General features: G+C 32.3%; 1 protein-coding gene across 2 annotated transcripts in view; it reads left to right on the top strand.

The window, feature by feature from the left end:
• Positions 1–2,788: 2,788 nt before the first annotated feature.
• The window catches only part of LOC127840107 (uncharacterized), a 273,000-nt gene continuing 253,018 nt past the window's right edge, over positions 2,789–22,770 (top strand). Inside the window, exon 1 of one of the 2 annotated variants that reach the window (XM_052368553.1) lies at positions 2,789–2,839. The gene's annotated coding sequence lies outside the window, so the exon portion shown is untranslated. Of the gene's footprint in view, positions 2,840–18,211; positions 18,371–22,770 lie in introns of those variants that run through there. The other variant, XM_052368549.1, reaches the window with a different exon arrangement.

The following is a 22,770-nucleotide window of genomic DNA, read 5'->3' as shown; positions in this document are numbered from 1 at the left end:
TTAGTAATCGCCTTTTATTTGTCGTTCGCCGTGCGTTCTAAACATTTACCACGTTACAAATCATGGTCAAGGCATTTGTTTTTCAAATGATAAATCAGCCGAGTTCAAAAAGGGTTCCGGTTCGTTAAAAAATATTACCGCTAGTTAGCGGCACAGCTTTCTATATATGGCTTGTGTGTTCTAATTGTATATGGGCAGAGTCAAAAAAGTATCTGTCGGTTGAATAGCATTGCAGCCCGGAGGCGGGGCATTTATTTTATATAACTTTAATAAATATTGTTAACACTCTTTTTTCCACATGTTTGTCACACCTCTACGAATCATGGCCATACTATTTTGTTTTTCAAATAAATATCGACATTTGCATTATTGAAGTTGCGTTTTTAGTCCAAACGATATCAGAGCCTAGTGTTAACATTGTCCCGATCCGTTTAAAAGTATTTTTGAGATTGGGATTAGCAGTTTCCTGTTTGTGGTTTATGTGAAACCTTTTTTACCTTATTAACACGATAGTAATCTAAGAGTCCAATCATTAAATAAAACTACCAGGAGGTTGGGAAGTTTTCCTTTTGAGGCTTTGTTGACAAAAGACAGTCAAAACTAAACACACAAATCTTCCTGAAACTTGGTTATAACATATGTCCTAATGATATCTCATTTAAACTGGGTCATATGAGGTTAAATACGAAGTCACAATATTACAATGAAAAAAAACATAGTGAAAACTTTCAAATAGTAAAGTAAATATAATGTATTAAGTAATGTATTTATATATTAAAAACGCGTATGATATAAACATAAAAAACTAATATGTTCTCTTAGCAATGCACGCTAATGATTATTATATATGTGCACCTTTTCTCGTAAAAAATCGCCGTTTCGTTATGCTATGGTAGTTACTTTAATATCAAGACGCGACATGTTATTGTCCTATGATTTTAATTTACATAGTGGATGTGTTACATATTAAAATGATTATATTTTAGAATGTCCTCTGGAATCGGTAAATCAGCTGTATTGAACTGTACAAAATAAATACGTGTCTGTATTCAAATTATCATATGACTACATGTATCGACTTGCTCTGCAAATCACTCAATGTATACTTATGGCTTACCATTTCGAAAAGAAAAGCCTGTTCATAGAATATTAAGCATATATCAACTTTAGGCGGCTCATAGTGTGTACTCCTTGGTACACTGATCATTTGTTTTGATATTTTAACCAGGTATCAAGTTATTGTTCAACACGGATCATCAGTTGAATAGTACAAACATTGAAGTATATATGGACAAATAACCGCGTGTTGTTTTGTAAAATAACTATACAGTATTAAGAGTGTTGGGCACTTTTATTGTCCGTATGTTCATTCGAAGCAATAAGGGCATTATTGTCACTGAAAGTTTTCGGGTGATCTAGAGAGCTGTATATTTAAACATGTCACTTGTGGAAGACAAACACTTCAAATGTTATCAAGATAACATGGTAAAACCCGGTACATGTCTGGAATTTCCTAAATAAATCAAACATATGCAATAAATCAAATGTTTATGTAAACGATGTTACATTGTTCCATTTTGCTGTAATGTTATCTTTGATTCACTATCGGAACACTCACAACTTTGAAAATGATTGCCTCAGCGAAACAAAGCATAAATAGGCATGGCCTTACAGTGCACACACAATTTATAAAACAGATACAGCGGTAAAAATGTAGCATCATTTACAGGACGTGTGTTAAGAAGATAGTTACACATTGTTCCATTTTGCTGTAAACCTATTCGAATTCAATATAAATTATTGCAACGTAATTAGCAATGACGAACGTGCCAATCACAACTACAACGTACGTCATGGGAACTCTCTGTTAAACCCTTATCAACTTACTTAAGATTTAACTCGATAAATCAACGGATGAATCACCGATTATTACGAAAAAATAAGTATTCTACAATTACCTTGAGTCGAGCGATTAAGGAAAAAAGTAAAAGAATTTCTGAATTAACTCGAACAATGTCGCAATAAACGATGTACCTTTTAAGATTGATTTTATTCCCATTAAATCCATGTCTTGTTTATAAACAACGTTTTTAACCACGCAGAGCCGATAGTGTCATACACACCCGCAAATTACATACACTACGCGAGTTGTTTACCTAGTGTCAAGATGTCACATCCGAAAAGCGAGAGTACTCGATTGCAATAGGCATGAGGTAAACAAAACTTCGAACATTTGATTCAATTAACAAATGTATATAAACTAAAAGATTAATTTAATTTTTTTTAATAACATCTATTGACATTTTAACACGTTTCTGTGGTATCGTTAGATCTTCTTTTAAGCAACATTGACACGAACAAGTGCACAAGAATTGCAAAAAAACATTTTAAATCATCGAATTTAACAGATAATCCCTAAAATTATAATAATTCCTACACGGTATGATTATCTTCAAAATATGTAACATAAAGCGCCGATTAATACCAAGATTGTGACACTGACAGTAGCCTAAGTTACAATGCCGATCAACATTAAATGTACAAACTCTGATTTTGATTACCCATATATAAGTGTATAGTTTTTCGTCTACATTTAGAGATGATGTGTTTGTTAACAACCATTTCATGTTAAAGTTCAAAGTACAAACAAAGAGACTCAAAATACAGGAGTGTATTTTCGGTTTCATTCTAACATTATTTTTATCTTTCGCCACCTGGCGAGGGTTGTGTTGCTAACCTTATCAACGGTACGTCACAGGAAATCCCCATACAATTCATACCTACTTACTTTCGATTTCATTCGATACACCCATGGATTGTCAAACATTTGAATAAACAGGTGGGTATTGTTTTTGTTATTGCTTTTTTTAATTACAAAATGTTTATTTGGCAAATATTTATCTTTTGCGAAATATAGTATTTATATAAGCAATTATATATTGGCAGATATTCAATTTTTAAACAAGACATAATGTTATTATTGCCGATTTTGTTGCATTAATGGTACTGCACTAAATGTGAGATATAAAACTGAGAATTGATATCTATCAATAATAATTTATATAAGTATTATCTGAAATAGCATTATTTTTTATCATTCGGCTATACCCATGAACATTAAAGGTATAATGCGCCATTATGCATTTTGTAAACAGAAGTCCCTGTGACATCTACCAATAATGTATTTTAACGAACGGCAGTTGATTTTAGAAGGAAATATGATCGTTTGAGGTAGTACAATGCTTTCAAATGATATTTTGAATTCGATATAGTTTAACTCACTCAAATAAACACACATATAGATAAATAAACTTCGAAATACACTTCAAATAATATAAATTGTATTAATACCATTAACTTGGATATCATTTATTTGATAAAAATGTATGTATATATAAATATAAATGTATCGTTAGGACATTGGCATTGTGGCAATACAGTGAACGGCGAGTACAAATAGTTTAGAATTGTCAGTTTATAATTGACAACTTGAGGTGTTAAATTCGCGGTGATCTTCAAATACAATCTCCACGCAGAGTTGTCGTTCCTTGCTCTCACATACAACTCTGCGAAAGGCTCAGCACGCCATTTTGTCTATAAAATAGCTAAAACCGAACAAACGCATTCAATGTATATTTGATTGGATTTTTAAGATCGCATGCATTAAATTAAGAAATATGACTTTTAAATGTACGATTAATCGTGCAAAAACTTGCGAGTTTTAATGCAACTCTTTGGAACTATTTTATTGCCCATTTACGCAGATGGAATCATTTCACGTACTTTACAAATGTCAACAATTGAACATAATGTTTATTGAGTGACGTTAGGAATTGCTTCGACGTGTGTATGTATGTTGGTTTCTTAACATCAAGAAACCATATCAATTTTATAATAATGAATTAAGACTGATATAAGATATCATGGTATGAGATGGTTTTCTTTAATGCAGTGAATGCAATGTAACCGTCGTGCAAGAGATTGTTAAGTATACTGTATCCTCAATGATGAACGCTTGGTATGATCATGACATGAATGAGACGCTTTCATAACAATAGTCCGTTCTGAGCCCAACACAGAGGTGAATGTAATGTAACCGTCGTGCAAGAGATTGCTTCAAATATCTTTCAATCTTGTCATTGTACAGCCCGTATGCAATTAATGACTGTCGTTGCAACTTTTAATAAAGCATTTCCTACGTTGAATGTTTGTTAATGGTATATGTCTAAAGCAACAACACGCCTAAACAGGCTGTCTTTGTCTGTCTTGCAGCGAAGTTAGGTTGCTTGGAGTTCATCGGGTGATATATTCATTTCGACTCAGCAAATTGAAGTTGATTTGTATTTGTACCGAAAAAAATATCTTCTTTGCGTTGATTTTACCAAATCCTTACCAAAGAGTAAACATTGGTTAATTGTAATAACCCAGAAATCCTATTAATTGACATCACTCGTGCTTGAATAAAACACTATCTGCTTAAAGCGCTCTTCTTTGAACATATATCATTGTGCGACATCTTCTTAATCATATTTTGCAAAAAAATTGAGAGACCAACGTGACATACCAAATCCATGGTATGTTTGTTTCATGTTGAATTTGTAAAAGTGCTTGATTGTTTGGAATCAAAATAATATGTTATATATGTATTTCACATAGAAACTTAAACATGAACGCAGTGCAAATGTAGCATAAGATATATTGCCACTGTTATAACAAAACAATCAGATTTATTTTTTAGAAAGTTTACATAATGACACAGTAATAGAAATGTGTACTTGCTGAATGCAATTATCATCTGAGCATTACTCCGTTTGTTGAGTAATACAGTTTGATATATGTTGTGAATAGTTAATTTAAACCAAACACAGATTCAATCACAGGCAAGATATTTATCATAAAATTTTCAAACATATTCAGGGTGAAGAAGTATAAACTACACAGGATTGAAGCGCCAAGTCCTATATTGATATAAAGAACCATAGCTTTCCAACAGATATAACTAAATTGAATTTAAGTATATGTTTGATTGATGTGCCTTTTTCATCGATACAACATTGTGAGTGGTTGGGTTTCTGGACGCGCAAATTACCATATATTATATCGAGGGTGATATCACACGTGGTTTTATATATTGTCAACTGTCGCGTCTATCTGCCTGAGCTCAACTGATTTAAAGATTTTTAGATAAACTTCTATTCGGCCACTGTCATCAATGCCCAGCTTTTAGGCATGACATGTTTATGTTCTCGGGATTGGTCGCATTTGTTCTGAAGCGTCCGTTTGCAAAAATAATAGTTTGACTAATACAGAACTGTTTAAAGCTTAACTATCCATACACAAGGTTGAGCTATACTACTCACCCAAATTTGGGCTTCGTAGTCAGCGTCTTCAACGGTTGTTTAACTGTTTAATAACACGTTTACAATAATTTTTAACACATATGTTTTTGGTCACTGTATGATGATACTTTCCACGTTTCAAATATCTGACCTGCATTATCCCCTCTTTAAATCTCAGTTAGGAATAGAGTGCTCAATGTGAGTTTATTTGATCAAAATGTGCGCTAAGTCTTATGTACTTTGATTTGTGTCGTTAACGTTAAGCGTGTTACCACATTTTATCCTATAGTTTTTGACCTTGGTAGATATGTGAATCAAGATAATATCCAAACCATGTTTGAATATAGATCACGTGCATAAAAGCAAATGGGTCAGAAAAGCATATATTTACCCCTCTACAAGCCACAATTATGGCTCGATGCTTATGAAACGTAAACACAATGTTATTTTAACAAATATAAAGATAGAATTCGAAACTGTGTCACGTGTGTCTTAAAACAGCGAAGGCCACATGTATGACTCAACCTTGATGAGATTTAGCAAGCCTGTTCATTTTTGTCACCGAGTTTGAATCCGGGTTGTGTGTATCTATCAATCGGGACAATATCTCGAATTTCCGTAATGACTCTAAGTTTTCGGAAATTTAGATACCAAAAATATTCCTAATTTACAGGTATTCGAAAATTTAGAGACACAAATTAAGGCGTCTAAAATCATAATTATAACAGTATCCGGATTAAATTTGCAAATCCAGATTATTTGCAAACTTATTCTTTTTTATTAAACAATTGTAATGAAATCTTGCATATTTGTAGGGGGCAATGAGTACATACATATAATTGAAAAAAAGAGTTTCAGGAAAGTAGAGTTATTTGATGATAAAGTTGCCATACCTCGTGGGATCCCAACGGAGTTTAGGCTCCCCCGTTAAGAATTGCAGTTCTCCAACGGGAGTTTTTTTCCAGACGGGAGAATTTTATCAATATTTGACAAAAAATGTAATTTATATATTATACTTTGTTTTCTGTGCACGGTGTTGTTAAAGATAAAAAACAAACAACTACAGTAACAAAACAATGAACCTAACACACTGCCCTATTCAGGCATTTTGTGTAAAAACTTGTGGAATGTAGCCGGTACACTAAGTTACGACATTGCACAGAACATGGTTCCAAGCATAATTTCGAGCAAAGAACTTCCAAAACTGTTACAAGGGAATAAATAACAAAAGAAATACAATTCCGAATGACCATTAGTATGTTTCCAATGTAATGGTCTTCCTGAATTGTATTGATCATCACAGTAATGGATAAAAGCAACGTTTGTATTATCAAAAGGTAAATGTAATATATTTTCGAGACAAGTCACTTTATACAGTGAGTCTTTCAAAATCATGCAACGTTTTAAATTCATCTTTACAGAAATATCGATGTTTGGGTCTAATTTCTTACCAAAAAGACATTTTATTCAACATAAATTTTGGTACTGATTTAAGAAAATTCAATAATTATAAATTGAGTTTGTCAAATTCCAATGGAAGTTATCCACAAACACTTTTTTCTTATTAAACTACATATTTCTTACAATTATAATTTAAGCATGTGTATTTGTAAACATTGAAATAGAAAACAAATCATAATATATAAATCACATTTTTTTTGGTAAAATATTGGTAAATTTCTCCCGTCTGGAAAAAAAACTCCATTGAGACAATTGCAATTCTTAACGGGGGAGCCAAAACTCCGTTGGGATCCCACGGGGAATGGCAACTTTATCATCAAATAACTCTACTTTCCATAAACATTTAAACTCTTTTTTTCAATTACATGTATGTGATCATTGCTCCCTACAAATATGCACAATTTCATAACAATAAATAAAAAAATGTTTGCAAATAATCTGGATTTGCAAACTTAATCTGGATACTGTTTGATATTGAAATCAAATTAATAAATCAATGTACAATCATTTTCTTGTTCTGCTTAAAAAATAAATTAAAGTTCACACTTTTGCTAACTCTTGTCTGAAATGATAAAGATCAAATAGGTAAAAGCATAAAACATTCTGCTTCCTTAACAGGACGAAACTGTTTCGAATGTATTGGGTGAATCTATTGTCGTCTATCGGTAGCATGGTTTTTACCCCTATACGCAAATGTAATGGTCCATTGCCCTCAAGCATGCATCTTTGCAGGTTTTTATTACCTTAATCCGTTTGTAAAAACATTATTGAAGTTTCACAAGATAAGCAAAAAAAGAGCCGAAGTCTGTAGAATAACGTTGTAAAATATACTGTCCGAACATTTAGATACATTAATTAGGGACAACAAAAAACGTTATGTCCTAAAATTAAGAGTCACGAAAAATAAGTATTTTGCTACAATAGAGGGTGCCCGAAAACTTAAAGTAATTACGGTAGTTCTAATCTTGGTCACGGGAGTTAAAACAACTAGGTTACCAGGTAAAATCTTTAAAAAAAACATGTTTGCAAGGATTTAGGCCACATTTATGACTCTATATGGATAACGTTGTCAGAATATTTAGTTGGACAATATCTAGACTGAGTTGAACGTAATCGTGAACTCATTTGAGTGCCTAAGGGCCATCATAACCACCTTGTAAACAATAGGAGTTAATTCCACACAGAATGAACACATGTTATAATAATGTCAATTATTATCCTATAAAGATATATATGACGAAGTGACCAGAATACAACTTAAAGTGAGCTGAAACACCTAAAAAGTACCTCTCAGAAAATCCCCGTAAAATCCACACTTTTCATTTCATTCGAGACATTAACGGATTGTCATTACTCACATACTCGAACAAACATGTAAGTAATTATTCATTAATACTCGAATTATTATAAAATGTTGTAGGCATAATTAATCTTGTGTCGATAAGTGAGTTATTATATTAATAGCTTAACAAGCAGGTATTAGACTGTGTATGTATTTCACTGTAAATATTATTAATTATGTTGCAATAAAACATGTTGACCAGGTATTAGTCATTCAAAAAATAGGAAACAGTTTCAAAATAGGGAATTTTTCTCTTTATTGCGGGATAACTTTTCAGATATAATTGAATATTTTTATAGCATTGTATTCGTAGACATAATGTTATGCGTATTTGTTGAGCCACACTATGTTATGGCCAAAAAGAAAATAAAAAAGCTACATTTTACTTTATACAATACCTCTATTGTATAGTGTACTTTTGCCATAATAATATTATTTAAGTATGTCTAAATGCACGACGGTTTCCATTACCACAATGATCAGCATTCATTCGTTGAAATAAATTGTCCCAAGTTGGTTATGCGACGGACGAAACTTCTTATACGCATGCAAAACGACACAAACTGAACATATGCGGTAAAATTAAATATTTTATAATGAAAAGGGCAATTCAAATTTCAGTTTATTTATAAATAACATATCAATTTACACAACTGATTATTTAATCTCTCAAACACACAATACATCGCAATAATTATGCCTTTACACACAAACTGGCTTTGATATATAATACCGCAGATACACTTATGCCTCGAGACAATTGATGAAGCATGAACCTAAAAATTGAATATGATACTTTTATTTATTGCTCCGTTTTTATTTGCAGTGAGTCTATAAACCTGATCATTATTTGTAGTGATGTGTGATTGCGTGACTTGTAGTGTTAGTATTATGAGTAGTATTATGACAACTTTAAAAATGTGTTTTCTGAGAATGTTATCATATTAACCTAATGAAGATATAAGTTGACTTTAAATTACTGGTTTGTAATTACTACGATCTTAGATTGTGGCGCGTGTATGATTATTGTTGTTTGTGCGTATTTTCTACATATAGTACAACATGTTTGTGCGTCTCACTGTTTGGTACTAGGTACATAGCCATTTATAAAAGACGACATGCTATAATACGGGTTTTTATCCTGGTGATGCGGCTGCGGATTAAATAAGTGTATTTATGAACATGCAAGTGTCATTAATTTATGAAATTTGCGCCGCAAGTTGCAACAAATTCATAGTATGATGTTAAGTACGATTTCTTTTCCTTGCTCATAACATTGAACTATGATATAGTGTGTATGCATCTACGTTGAAATCTCACCAACCTTTAATTGTGCACATTTTATCATTTCATTCATTTACAATTAGGTGGCTGCCTTTTTCTACGCATGGTTCTGCCAAGCATATTATTTTGAAAGTAAACCCATCTCTAAAATTGGTCAGCAACTAAAACCCGACAAACCAGTGCATCAAATTGCAAAGTCCAAACGGCTGAATGTTGTTTATCGAGCTGACTATTAATATATAGTTTTACAAGGTAGGCAATTTAAGATATCAATTATCTATCATTTATCTGCGTTACTAACTAAATTGTAATCAATATGTAGTTTTTGTGATCACAATTGTGTCAATTTTGGTTCAAACTGGAATTCGATTGATTACTTATATATATATATATATATATATATATATATATATATATATATATATATATATATATATATATATATATATATATATATATATATATATAATTAAAAACAATATATACCTCTACATGCGCTACACAAAATATTGCTATGCATGTTTTACTTTAAGAAAGTTTATTTCTTTTTAGAAGTAACATAATGCTCAAACCAATAACCTTAAACCATTGATGATATTAACATCATTTAACTACGGAGCAATCTTTATATAAATGTGGTATTTGACGAACAATTTAGTCGAAACCAATTGTAGCTGATGTAATTTCAAAACCTATTCGCTTCATGGAAATTATAGAATGTTTCTCATATATAATGTTTCTCTTCGTAAATTACAAAACCTAAATTATATATTCAACTAAATATACCAATACGTATTTGGAAAACATTTGTGACACTTGTATTATTTTAACACTTGAAACATTATGATGCCCCTTTCCAATAGATGCATATTAACTTGGCAAATACAAATGTACGATGTCGTTGTAGATAGCTATGTTCGTGAGGATGATTCAATGAATAGAATAACGTGTTAAAAAAGACTCGTCTATTATTAAACATAATGCAAATATAATCGTGTAATGTAGTGTAATGGTGTGTTAACATAGGACATTCATATTGTTAAAACCTCGTTTACAACAGCTAAGAATACTAATATTAATCGTGTAGCAATTCTAAATATGTCTTATACAATTCTCATAAATTAATCACCACATTTTGTTCCAATTCTGTTGATTACCTAGATTCAGTTTAAAACAATCGATTTCGAGAAAAAAATATCGAATCCTAACAAATCTTGCGCATCATCATGTAACATAATGTAAATGAATGCATATGTGGGTACATGTACTAAACGTTTAATTTATGTTGCTTTCAAATGCATACACGAAGAACTTTATCTGATTCATATTGCATGAGTATAACGTTCAACATACACCGTTATTTTAAAATAACTACTACATGCTCCCATTATGCGTACTATACTATACTAGTCAGTATTAGATTTTAAACGTATGATGAATCGGACGAACTAAAGCTGTGTATACTCGACATTTGATAGTGTTGCCTCATAATATATAATTGCTTGTAAAATACGCTGTTTAATAAACCAAGTGGTCTATTTTCCGTGTGTGTAGTTTGTTTGTTTTTGGAAGAGTTGGTCTAGGTTTGTATCTCTTTAAAACCTAGACAAAGTCTGAATATTTTGCAATTATCATCCCATATAGAAGGACACCGTCCGGCCAAGGCAGCTAAGGCAGCATTTTATTACGCTTTGATGTTTGTAATGGCGATTGATTAAACACTTAACATTATTTGTAATCAATTTAATTAAATATTAATGTTTAAAAAAATGTTTATATTAAATATGTTACAAAAATGTGATCGTGTAATGAGTTATAAATATTTTTAAAATGTATAAAGATATGTATAAGTGCTAACAAACTCGGTGATCTTTTATTATGAGTAAAGCTTCAAACGAGTTAACGAATATAACATTGAATGCAATGCCATGCCTGACGAAAATAAAAATAAAAACTTGCGTAATCAAGAGGAAACCGTGATTTAGTCACACTAGGTGTGATACGCATTTTGCTTCATCTATTGATAAATATTCAAACATCAGAAGTGATATGATAAATTGAGTCTTAAAAAGCGATCAATAAACATATAATTAAATTAAATTTATAAAAATTATTGAAGAAAACAACCGAGCCCGAAAGAAAAACGTTCTAAAAACTATATATAGCAAATATTTTACTTTTTAAGATGGTTGTTACCCAGCACAGCATGAATTTAAAAATGAAGGCACCAATCTTGAAGCAAACCGTGATTTTTGTTGTGCACATCAATAGGTCGTTAAATGATATGGTTATTTATAGAGAGATCATACACTTCATATATCAATGAACACGTGTCATTTAACCTATATAGTGGTTTGGGTCATGTTCAAGTCTAAATAACTTAAAATAAACAAAGGTTCAAACTTTGTAATTAGTTGCTTTATATCAAGAATGTCAAATAGTGCATGCGTTTAAGGTAAGTGATAAGATGTTGTATGTGTTTGCAAATAAGAAAAATTCGCGACTGCTGTACATTATGCTGGGTTGTTTCGGTCGTTAGTAAGAAAGAACTCCAGCATAAAGTTACAGGCCAGGCAAAACAAAAAAAGATCGGTGTGTAGATACAATTAGCAATCTGTTTCATAATATTGCATTTAAGTGGACCACTTTTTGCAAATAACAACCATTGTTATTCTGAGAAAAAAATATGTGTAATAAGACCCTATTGTAAACAAAGGTTTCGACCATTGTGATGGCCATTTTGCGACAAGGATAATCGTTGGATTCAGATTTATTAATCGAAAATATGTCCCACATGTTGAACTTTTTTTTGTTAACTTCTTTACATTTATCAATAAATATTTGTTTAAACAATGATTACACAGAACACGGTCAACTCATTATTAAACACATACTTCCAATATACTAGTTTATGTGTTAACAACGCCATCGAATCGATCAATTTATCGCTCAGACTCACAAAGCACCGAAATTTAATGCTTAGGGTTTTCGAACTCAAAAAAATGGAGTTCCCGGTCCATGCACCCTGGCTGAAACACATTCTTAATCGAGAAAAATGATCCCATTCGATTGATTTTGGAGGATCTTTAACGATCAATCTATCTAACAATATCGGTTAAGAAAACACACAAGAAAATACATATCAATTTTACTTTTTGGAAACAACAATGTGCATGTCTTACCGTGGTAAGACAATAATTTTTAATCAGTCTTTAGGGTTTGTTCGACTTTATAAAAAACTGTTCGCGCATGCGTAAGTGCTTTTGCCAAGCATGACAAAAATGTGGGATCAAGTCCGTTTGATTTTGGATCGGGTCCGTATGACTGCTTTTTAAAGGGCATGAAATCCCGAAAAATATTCCAATTATCATCAAGAGCAAGTAATGTTAAAACTCAGTCCTCTGAATAATTCATTAGTCTTGTTTTTTTCCATGACAATGATAGTTTAGGAAACTCTTATTATTCTTGAAGTTGACTGTGCTAACAGCAGAACTGAACACAAATTATAATTATCTTCTTAAAAAAAGTTGTTGTAAATCTTGCCAAATAATATATATTGTTTATTTCTACCCGTATTTATGTGTTCAATGTAAATTATGTGTCTTTGTTTGTCGATGCTTCTAGTCGGTTATTTTAATGTTTGTAAGGTGTATTGAATGTTCCCCCAGTAACTCAAGGTTTGTAATTGAACTATCGAATTATTGCATTTTTATAATTTAATAGAAAAAAATTCATTTAAATGCGTGACATTCGTAAAATGTTATTTAATATCATAACATTGTGTTTGTTTGCCATAATTGACATTTTCAACGTTTAAATACGCGTTGCTGATCAATAGAAAACTTAATTTCATAATAATGTCATCGTTCTCTCAGAGAAGCGACATTTTGCCCGATCAAGAGTATTAGTTGTATTCGATTAAACGTAGCATCTATGATAATGAGATTCATGCAAGTTTTCTTGAAACATCAAAAGAACCATATTTGATAAAAAAATGTCAGAGTCTGAAATTCTGTAGGCAGAATTATTGAATTATGCTATTTGCTTATGCAACAGTTTTATTTCAATGAAAAGTGTAATCATGTGTAAATGTGTATCGTACTAAATATGACTTGTATTACTTTGTTCCATACCTGCGTAATTTATCTTGTTCAAACAGAAATATGAACATGATCTTCGGACAAATGTTTCAATTTCCTCTGGAATAAATACGGCTTACAAAAAAATAATAAGCCCTCAGGGCATAGATATACGACCACATAAATGTGTCACCATAGGTTCTGACAAATTCACCATTTGGGTTTAACACAAATTACAATAAAAATTGTTTAAGTAAAGAATAGAAGAAAAACATTTGGACAATAAAAAGTAAACAACAAATACTAGATATTTGTTTAAATGTATGTTATGTAACAAATACTGTAGCTTATGTTGTTGAAAACGAATTATTATTGAAGCAATACGTTTCGACACCATAATTCACTGTGAAAATTATATTCGAAACTGATGTATCATGTGGTATTGGTCACGTATGTAAAGTGTAACCATATAATGCAAAATGTCCATACACGAGAAATTAGACTATTCAAAACTGAGCAAAATATTTAAAATGTGTCAGAATTCGTAATTTATGTCGTATTATTTACATGTTTTAATAATATCATAATGATTGTTCGTGTTACTTCTATTTACTTGAAGCAACATCAGACTAAATTTATGTTATAATATTTAGCTCCTGTAATAGCTTTTTTATGTTTAGGAATAAAATACTATCCAAAATCACCCGGATTTATTCATAGAAAGCACATCGTCTGCTACCATTTGTTGGGGATCTCTAAATCGAGGTCACAGTATTAGATGGGCGGAGCAATCATTTATTTGGCGAGTGGTTTGTTACAACCCGTTTTGTAATAAAAACCCGAATTGTAATAATTATTACAAATTGGGTTGCGATGCATTATTACATTTCGGGTCGACAGTAACAACCCGTTTCGTAATAAAAACCCGAATTTGTAATAAATTTTATCATGTCCATTAAATCAGAGATACAGACTTGTTTAGACGTTTTTTCATGCTTAAATTAGTTTTAGAGAAGGTATTGACTGTTCCCCCGACCTTTGTTCATAGACTCCATCAACAAATCATGAATGTAATAATTTATTACAAAGTGGATTGCGATGCATTATTACATTTCGGGCCGACAGTAACAACCCGTTTTGTAATAAAAACCCGAAATGTAATAAATTGTATCATGTCCATTAAATCAGAGTTACAGACATTTTTAGAAGTTATTTTCATGTTTAAATTAGTTTTAGAGTAGGTATTGACTGTTCCCCCGACCTTTGTTCTTATAATTTGCATATATTCAACACAGCTTGTATAAACATATTTGAATTATTTTAGCAAGTCATAAATGTTGTTATTTTTCAACCAATTTGTGTTTACATAATAGTAAATGCAAACGCTTTTTGGTGTGTATGATGCCCGTACGAAACGCAATAAGCACTATTTTTGTTGGTCTAATGCTTGATAAAGTGAAATCAACCAGCAAATTGTATTCCGTTAAAATTGATTTTGTTAAGAACAATACCTATCTCAACATATCATTCAAACATTTTAAATATCACATGTGTCATTATTTATACGGACATGTGGTTGTTTGTTTAAAGTTTATATTTTGCCTTTTATAACACCCATACTTAAGAAAAGAGCTGACATGTTCTTTATTAAACACTCTTTTATTTAAACTTCCTACTAGATAAGTGAATTGACTGTACATGTACTTTTTATTAAAAATATAACAAAAACTAGAAATGGCGCGGCAGAGGCCGACGCGTATCCCCACGCCGAATGTTTGACCTAGGTGTGCCCCAGGGTTGGTAATGGGGCCATGCATAGCTGAGATTGACCGTATTGTCATAAGAGAAGTTCATCATCAATTAGAAGTGAATTGGTGTAGAAATGAAGAAGTTATAGTAAAAGGCAATTTTGGGTGGGTGTGACATATGTGGGCAGGGCGCCCCAGGGTTGGTAATTGTGCCATGCATAGTTGAGATTGACCGTATTGTCATAAGAGAAGTTCAGTATCAATTTGAAGTGAATCGGTGTAGAAATGAAGAAATTATAGTAAAAGGCAATTTTGGGTGGGTGTGGTCTATGTGGGCGGGGCGCCCTAGGGTTGGTAATGGGGCCATGCATAGTTGAGATTGACTGTATTGTCATAAGAGAAGTTCAATATCAATTTGAAGTGAATCTGTGTAGAAATGAAGAAATTATAGTAAAGGCAATTTTGGGTGGGTGTGGTCTATGTGGGCGGGGCTTCAGGGTTGGTTATGGGGCCATGCATAGTTGAGATTGACCCTAATGTCATAAGAGAAGTTCAGTATCAATTTGAAGTGAATCCGTCTAGAAATGAAAAAATTATAGTAAATGGAATTTTTTGGTGGGTGTGGCCTATGTGGGCGGGCGCCCCAGGGTTGGGATTGGGGCCATGCATAGTTGAGATTGACCCTAATGTCATTACAAAAGTTCAGTATCAATTTGAAGTGAATCCGTGTAGAAATGAAAAAATTATAGTAAATGGAAATTTTTGGTGGGTGTGGCCTATGTGGGCGGGGCGCCCCAGGGTTGGGAATGGGGCCATGCATGGTTGAGATTGACCGTATTGTCATAAGAGAGGTCCAGTATCAATTTGAAGGGAATCGGTGTAGAAATAAAGAAGTAAATGTAAAATAACCTAAAAAAATGAGTGATAATTTATGACGCGGCCCCACCCCAACCGCTATAAATTTTGACCCAGGGGTCAGATCAAAATTCCAAATAGTGCAGGGTCGCACATATGCTCATAGCTACCATGTGTGTAAGTTTCAAGGTTCTAGTGCTTTTAGTGTAGGAGGAGATAGTGGCCAGGACGGACGGACAGACAGACAGACAGACAGACAGACAGACAGACAGACAGACAGACAGACGGACGGACGGACGGACGGACGGACGGACGGACGGCGGAGATAACCACAATATCCCCACCTTTTTTTCAAAAAGCGTGGGGATAATAATTTATTTTGTATTGAACATACATTAACCTTATTCATATTTGTATAAATTGTGATTTGATTTTTATTAACACTTGTTCGTGATATTGTAGTTAGTCTTCTTATCGATTCCTCATCGTCTTTTCTTAAATTTCTAAATATTACTCCCCTTTACTACTCAATTCTTCCTTACTTCATCCTCACTGCCTTTTGACTGCCCATACCCGCTCGCTCACCCTAACTGCCTCTTAAATTTCAAATATTACTCCTCCCTTTAACCCAATTCTTCCCCACTTCTTTTGCACTTCCTCTTCGATTCTTCCCCTTTCTGTTCACTTACCCTCACTGCCTCTTTACTTTCCATTAAATGCCTCATCCTCCTTATTCCTCCTTACTGCCTTCTCATTCATTCCCATTTCGTCATTATTTCGTTGTCATTCCTCCTAACTCTCTCAATCATTTATTAATCACTTCCTTCGCATCCTCGCTTCTTAGCAAGTATTAAGCTGCTTTCCAGAGAAGAAATAGTCACGGGGCCAAACGGGGTTGAATGATACAAACAGTGGTTGAAATACACCTGTCTATGTGTGTTTGGTTTTCATGTCATTGATCGCTATTATTAAGCGCGAGAAGTAAGAATTCATAATTTATTTACCTGAACAGACATTTAAACCACATGTTCATCTACCTTACTGAAAGATTATCTGCGTAAATGTTCACCGGCCTTATTTATTAAGGCTCGATTTTCGTTGTCGACTCAGATACTACTGAACTGTACCCCGGGTATTCTTTTGTATACTTCAATGTACTCCGGGTACGGCAAATACGCTAAAAGGCAACCGACGATGCTCCCGGATACTTTTAGCACCACATACCACGGGTACTTGGTGTATACTTAATAGAACCCAGTGTGCTTTTAAATAATTCCTGAACCGACAACGACCAACGTCCAATTGAGTTTGATTGAGTGTTGAGTACTGGATATAATTGTCTCCTCTTCATGAAATAAAAATAGTTTCAAAACACTATGAAATATTATATTTTGCACAGCAAAATGCGAAGATAAATCATTTGACTGATGCATAGACACTTGTCCCAACATTGATTTTTAGTCTTAATCAGCAGGTGCAATAAAACATGACGTCAAAATTCCTAAGTTTGACAAGGCATCTGTGTTGACGTTATCGTTTTTATATTGAGCTTTTATTTTAAAAATGATACGAACGCATAGCCATCACATACATTTCAATCAATAATAATATATTTTACTTAGTAAGGTTATAATAATACAATCTCAAAACATGTTATCAATGTTTTAATTATTTATGGAGACTATTCTCTGTTAACGACTGCGGACAGATCGAGCAAAACATACGGCATTTTCAGACTTCGTAACTTATTTTCTCTGTAACAAAATACGTATGTTTATGTAGTCGCAATTTTTGCACAGTGCCTTTACAAGTTCGTTGATGAAACGGAATGTACGTTTTGTCTTAAACGAAAGCATAAATTTGAAAAGAGGCATATGGCGAGTGTTTTGTTAGCTTTCTGTATGGACTATTTTAATGGTGGAAAGAAATATTCTTGAAAAGATAAGAAACCGGGCATAAAAAACTGGATATTGATTGACTTATTTAAATACAATTCAACTAAAATAATTTTACCAATCCCATATCATTATTATCTGAGTTCGTTCAATTGCACGCCACTTCCCTTTCTCCCTAATCGATAAATTAACTCAATCAATAACGCGATCTCTGACACACAACTAATCGTGCATTGTAAAAGGAATATTGATGTTATCAACCCGTTACGATTGATGCTACGGTTTTTTCTTGCGGTTAACAGTAATTATCATATAAAGCTATGAAAAAACAATCAGCCATTCAGGTAAAGTTACACAAATAAAATAGGTGACTGTAATAGTGTTTTAAAGTTTGTTACAACCCGTTTTGTAATAAAAACCCGAATTGTAATAATTATTACAAAGTGGGTTGCGATGCATTATTACATTTCGGGTCGACACTAACAACCCGTTTTGTAATAAAAACCCGAAATGCAATAAATTGTATTATGTCCATTAAATCAGAGATAAAGACTTTTTTAGAACTTTTTGTTCATGTTTAAATTAGTTTTAGAGTAGGTATTGACTGTTGCCCCGACCTTTGTTCTTATAGACTCCATCAACAAATCATGAAAGTAATAATTTTTTTACAAAGTGGGTTGCGATGCATTATTACATTTCGGGTCGACAGTAACAACCCGTTTTGTAATAAAAACCCGAAATGTAATAAATTTCATCATGTCCATTAAATCAGAGATACAGACCTTTTAAGAAAGTTATTTTCATATTTTAATTAGTTTTAGAGTAGGTATTGACTGTTGCCCCGATTTTTGTTCTTATAGACTCCATCAACAAATCATGAATGTAAAAATTCAATACAAAGTGGGTTGCGATGCATTATTACATTTCGGGTCGACAGTAACAACCCGTTTTGTAATAAAAACCCGAAATGTAATAAATTTTATTATGTCCATTAAATCAGAGATACAGACATGTTTAGAAGTTATTGTTCATGTTTAAATTAGTTTTAGAGTAGGCATCGACTGTTCCCACGACCTTTGTTCTCATACACTCCATGAACAAATCATGAATGAAATTATTTATTACAAAGTGGGTTGCGATGCATTATTACATTTCGGGTCGACTGTAACAACACGTTTTGTAATAAAAAACCGGAATGTAATAAGTTTGATCATGTCCATAAAATCAGAGTCTCTGGTGGCGTTAGTTATTACTGTTTTTAGTAGTTTCAACATTTCCTGGCTGAATGGGACATCAATCATGTTAAAAAGTAATACAATTTACAGTTTAAATCTTTTAACATTTAATTCAACAAAACTATCTGCCCCGAAAATAAGTTCATTATTAACAGGGGCGATATTATCATACAATCCCCATGATTCAACAAATTGAGAGTAATTCAATCTTTTAAAATCAACAAAAATTCTAAATCTAAATAATGACAAAAACATAATAAGACTATCGATAACTTAAAACAGTTTTTATGATGTTTTGTTTGATTTTGCAAATGCCAAATCCGAAATAGATAAGATCACAAAATTGTGTAATTATGTCCAGCACTATCTGCTTAAAAATAAAAAAATCTAAACATCTTTTCAGAAAAAGTGATTTTTGATTGTAAGGCAATATTTAACAAATATATAACAGTTTTATTGAGGGGACTACAAAAGGTACATAATATAAATATGTGCGAAACAGTTTCAATATTTTTAACGAAATAACAAGTTTTGATTTTTGAAATTCATTTCAGGTATAGGTTAAGTTCAAATACTGTTTTTTTTCTTTTTCATAAAAAAGTTCAAATACTTTATTTTTTCTTTTTCATAATTTTTTTTCTTTTTCATAAAGTTCAAATACTGATTATCTTTCAGCGAATGCCGAAATACTAAATTGATAGAAATTCCTATACGTTTATATTATAATATTTTATATACAATCAAATCAATAAAAGGTACTGAATTTTGATGCATTAATTTTTTTTATCCAGAATTGAACAATATTATTGAAAACAATTGTTTACAAGCAGAGTATACCCAAAAAATGTTGTTCAAGGGAGTTAATACAAAAAAATGTTTGCCCCACTCTATTCTATTAGAAGTCGGCAACGGTTTATCAAGGACGACTCTTAATGGCTATACTGGATTTTTGCCATGAAGAGACTTTCTTCAATTAAAAATATACATGCGGAATGTGTCGCCCCTTATTAGCCTGTACGGACTGCACAGGCTAATAATGGACGAAAATTTACACACATGCATTTAACCCCATTTTTACAGAGTGAGACTTATTTGATTTAATCACTGTCGTAATTGTATTCATATTCCGTGTTTAATGAAATGTAGTTATACTGTAGGCTACTTGTGAACAATTTTACGAACAAGTCGGTCCTTTATATTTCGATGGCCTAACTTACCTCAGGATGATGAAACACATTTACATGTCATAATTGAAAATTATTATTTACGCTCGATATGTACCAAGTAACAACGTTAATAAAAACATATCAGTAACCTCGAATACATGTATCTGAAAGTAACAGGCAATAAGTACTACGTTAAGAATGGAAGTTTTAAAGATGCCTTCAGTGTGCGACTCATTTTAATTTCACGTCAAGGAAAACGTAACAATGCAAAAATTAAACAATTAATGATCGTATAATCAATTTGAAGCACCAATTAGAATTATTCGCTAGTCTATTCGACAACGTCGTGCAATCAATAGCTTTAAATAATATTGTATAAATATCGTTGTATTAAAACTTTGATACTTACAACCTTATCTTAGTAAAAATTAACAACTATGTTTGTTTGATTAAGGCCCTGCTTTTGCTGAATCAAGGATAATAATAATATAACATCCTAACATTTAATCAGTGTTCATAATTATTTTTATAATGCAGAAGCATGTATAATTATAAGATTAGAGTAACATGTGAAGTTTACACGAGACCGACTGTATATATAACTGAATGTTCACTGGCCCGACGTAATGTTTCAATAGACCTGAACAGTCAGTCTAGTAGTCATGGCGTCTGTTTCAGTACGATAAGTTCAATAAAACATATGAGCCGCGCCATGTGAAAAGGGGGTTTAATGCATGTGCGTAAAGTGTCGTCCAAGATTTGCATGTGCAGTCCGCACAGGCAAATCAGGCACGATACTTTCCGCCAAAACTTGATATTTTCTAAGAAGAGACTTTCTTCAAACGAATAATATCATAAAGGCGCAAAGTGTCGTCCCTTTTTAGCCTGTGTGGACTGCACAGGCTAATCTGGGACGGCACTTTACGCACATGCATTAAACCCCTTTTTAGAGAGCAAGGCCCATTTCTATTGTATGTAAACCGCTATTTAGCTAAGCTTACTCAAACAGGAAGATCAATTCATTAGTCTTCTACATATGTCAGTGTCAAATAAACATTATTATATATTTATCCTGTCACATGCCTTTAAATCAGCCCGATAACCAGGTAACCTAATATCCCAAAAGATATTAGGCTAGATGACCATGTGACCGTCAGTTGCTGTCCGCGCTTGCGCACGCCTGTACTATTTTCTATTTATGAAATGTACTTGTTTTCAATTAAAAAAAATACAGCATACGTGTAAAGTACTGTTTGTTTAAAAATGTATTATTTAAACAGCATAATTTCGTCTTTGTGTATTGAATTAACAACAATTGACTCGATTCCTGTGTTGTTTAACAAGACGGAAGCTAGCCTAAGCGTTTTGCATGACGTGACGTCACAATGTTTTTGCTGCAACGTGTTTTTTCCCATATTAAATATTTAAACACAAAATACTGGAAAACTATATATTTTAGAAACATTTAAACGAATGTTGTAAGTGTGACAGGATAAATAGAATAATAGGTTGGTGACGTGGATGGAGAATGGTTATCTGGCTCGTCATAGGATCTTATCGGGTTCGCCTTCGGCTCACCCGATAACTTCCTCCGACTTGCCAGATAACCATTCTCCATCCACGTCACCAACCTATTATTCTCTATAACTATGATTATTATTTCCTTTTGCCTAGTGTTAAAAATATTAAGGTGATCGAATGACTGTATTGGATAGAGTAAAAGTAATCAACTTGTGCGATTATTTCATATTATGTTGACTATTTGTAATGAAGAAGATCACTTCTTTGTATGATTTTTAAAATTTGACAATGTAATTGTATTGTTATCATTATCAATGAGAATATTCTAAAGGTAATTTTTATGTTATCATTATCAATTAGAATATTCAATTTACATTAAAGAGACAGCAAACATATGTGTAATGCTAAATGATTAAATAATTGTACTCATTATTTTTTGTAATTTAAGCATAAGCATTACGTGATAATGTTACTTAGTCTGTGTAATTGAACAATTTTGAAATTGTTAATTGTATCCAGCCTTGAAAATATAATCGATCATTTAAACAATGAGAACTTTTTTTGTAAAAGAAATTCACCACCGAAATTATATATTCATTATGTAAATGACTTATTAATTCTATTCTTTGAATGATTTTGAAATGTTTTTTTTTCTTGTTTGTTTTACCCACTATTTGTATACATCATTTTGTATTGTACTTCTCAAATACATGTACCATGTCTTTGTTATCTCAAACTATCTAAAGGTAATTGTTATGTTATCTTTATCAATTAGAAAATTCAATTTACATAAAAGAGACAGCAAACATATGTTTAATGCTTAATGATTAAATAAATCTACTCAT

This window comes from Dreissena polymorpha, chromosome 7 (genome assembly GCF_020536995.1).
Source record: "Dreissena polymorpha isolate Duluth1 chromosome 7, UMN_Dpol_1.0, whole genome shotgun sequence".
NCBI lineage: Eukaryota > Metazoa > Mollusca > Bivalvia > Myida > Dreissenidae > Dreissena > Dreissena polymorpha.
This window is presented reverse-complemented; position numbering and strand designations above follow the sequence as displayed.